The 2,500-nt window shown below is 44.4% G+C and overlaps 1 protein-coding gene across 3 annotated transcripts in view; it reads right to left on the bottom strand.

The window, feature by feature from the left end:
* LOC143286766 (uncharacterized) overlaps window positions 1-2,500 on the bottom strand; it is a 335,447-nt gene that overhangs the window by 162,779 nt on the left and 170,168 nt on the right. The window contains exon 1 of one of the 3 annotated variants that reach the window (XM_076594529.1): window positions 810-935. The exons of 1 other annotated variant lie outside the window; for it this stretch is intronic. The gene's annotated coding sequence lies outside the window, so the exon portion shown is untranslated. Of the gene's footprint in view, window positions 1-600; window positions 936-2,500 lie in introns of those variants that run through there. One more of the 3 variants, XM_076594528.1, reaches the window with a different exon arrangement.

A 2,500-nucleotide genomic window follows, 5' to 3' on the forward strand; every position in this document is an offset into this window, starting at 1 on the left:
CTCAGTGATCGTGTGTAACCACCACCATATAATTTATTATAAAGGAAGCTGACTACAAGAATGAATAAAAGCAAATTAACATAACAGCTGCAATTCGTGAAAAGAATTTTTTTTTTTTTTTAAGTTCTTAAGGTACGAAGGTAGAGAAAACGCCACAAAAAAAAAAAAAAAAAAAAAAAAAAGTAGAATAGAAGACGATGGTGCTTGCAAAAATGGATTAAGAAAGAAAAAAAAAGGGCGGATGAGGAGGGGCATTCATTGACCGAGTAATTGATTGAATCTTTAATTAATCGGTAAAGAATTAGACACAATAAAGACTCTTTTTTTTTTTTTTGTTCGTTTGACAGTTCTGCACACTTAACGACACATAACATAAAAATAAATGACTGAAATGAAATAAGATGAAATATACTCATATCCATACTAATGATAATAATGAAAACGACGAATGAAAAGAAAATCTTCTGGAAGAAGAAGAAAAAAGAGGAGAAAAAAGAACCAGAAGAAGAAGAACAACAACAACAACAACAACAACAACAAGAGTCGTAACCAACGCACTCAAATCAAAACTTTAATTTTAAAAAAAACAAAAAAACTCACCTTTCCAAACAGCAACAACGGCCAGCAGCGCCAACAGATTGTCTCAGACAAACAGTAGCAGAAGTACGTCTTGAAAACGCGCGCGAGCGTGTGAGCGCGCGCGTGTGTGTGTGTGTATGTTAGAGAGAGAAAGAGAGATCTCCAGACAGTGTGTGTGTGTGAGAGAGAGAGAGAGAGAGAGAGAGATAGGCTACAGAAGCTTGGCTGACCAGTTGAAGGGCTTGCTGCGTGCTGTCTCTTGTTCACCCCTCCTCTCTCTTGCGAGAGAATTCTCTGACGACAAGACCAGGCCAGGGCAGCACCAGACATCCGATGTGAAAGAATCCCGACAGTCGCTCTCCTTTTTCTCTCTCTCTCTCTCCCTCCCTCTCTTTCTCTCTCTCTCTCTCGCTCTCGCTGTGTGTGTGTGTGTGTGTCTCCTTCTCGTCTCAACGCGGGCACCCCAGAACGTTGTCAGGCATGTCCCAACCCGCCCTCCCACTCTTCTTCAAAACGCGTGAGTTCGCCCTTTTCTCAGGAGCTGTCGCGTGCCGAGATTAAGCTGCAGAAAGGAGGGTGTGTCGGGTGGTGATGGTTGTGTGAGGGGGGTTTAGGGTGTGTGTGTGGGGGGGGGGGGGGTATAGGGGTGGAAGGCGCTAGGTGGGGGGTGGGGGTCAGGGGGTGGGGAGGGGTGTGGTTAAGGTGTGTGTGGGGGTGGGGGGGGTGGGGGCGGTGGGGGCGGTGGTTGAGGGCAAGACCCCCGGGGGATTGCCAAGTCGAAGCGGCTGGCTGTTGTAGCAGTAGTGGTGGTGGTGGTAGTGGTGGTGATGGTTGTGGCTTGGCTATTCTTCTTACCACTGTCTCACAGTTGTCCCCCCCCCCCCCCCCAATCCCCCCACCCGCCCCCCACCCCCCTTTTTTTCTGTTTTTTTTTTTTGTTTTGTTTTTGTTTTTTTGTGGAGAGAAAGACATGGTTTTGAAACGAAAACCCGCGCTGGAAGTGATTCTGGAAAGAGAAACGGGAATGGAGAGAAAGGGAGAGAGAGGGAGAGAGAGAGAGAGAGAGAGAGAACGCTGAATACTGAAAGGTTTAATGTCATTAGCAATACAGCTCTAGTGACGTGGGGTTGCAATCTGAACAATAATGATGAAAATGACGAAACAAAACAGAAAATAAAATAAACATATTTGGAGTCAAATAAACTAACGCACTTCCATCCATTTTCCGAGTACATGGAAACAAAAGCATTCTTTTTTTATCAACGTAATTAACTCTCTCCATACGAACGGCGAAAGAGACGACGTTAAAGGCGTTTCAGCCCAAGTACCATCATCAAAATATTGCAAGAGGAAGGCTCTTATACTGGAGAGGTGAATGTTGACAAAGAATACCACAATTCCGACGACGGAAGCTAAAGGTTGGGTCATTCAGACACCCACTGGACAGCCGAGGGGTCTGTGTAGAGGAGAAGAGAGGACTGGCCGTACTGAGTGAGTTAAACTATTGACATGAATTACTCTTCTTTCGAAAATTATAGACTTCAGCAATGCATTCGCCAGCGATCTTACTGAATCGTCATGGTGATTCATTTTCAACACACCAATGATATCTTTACTCCTTGTAGCACTTGTTTTGAAAACAACCTATTTTTTCACGAATGTTATCATATGCTTTGCAGTTAAATACAAAAACAAAATGCATTTCATCTTCCCTTTGGAACCCACACATTGGACAAGGGGAGAGTGTGGATGGTTCAGTGTAAAACCACCTTGGATGTGTGTTGAAGCCAAGCGTTCTGAGTCTAAATCTGGCAATATTTACAGCTTAGTATTTTGTGAAGGATTATGACTCTCAAAACTAGGAGGCAAAGTTGCAATGGCTCTTAGCGCTGCAGCTGTGGGGGCTGGTTGATCTTTGGGA

The sequence above is a fragment of the Babylonia areolata genome, chromosome 10, assembly GCF_041734735.1.
Source record: "Babylonia areolata isolate BAREFJ2019XMU chromosome 10, ASM4173473v1, whole genome shotgun sequence".
Taxonomy (NCBI): Eukaryota; Metazoa; Mollusca; class Gastropoda; order Neogastropoda; family Buccinidae; genus Babylonia; species Babylonia areolata.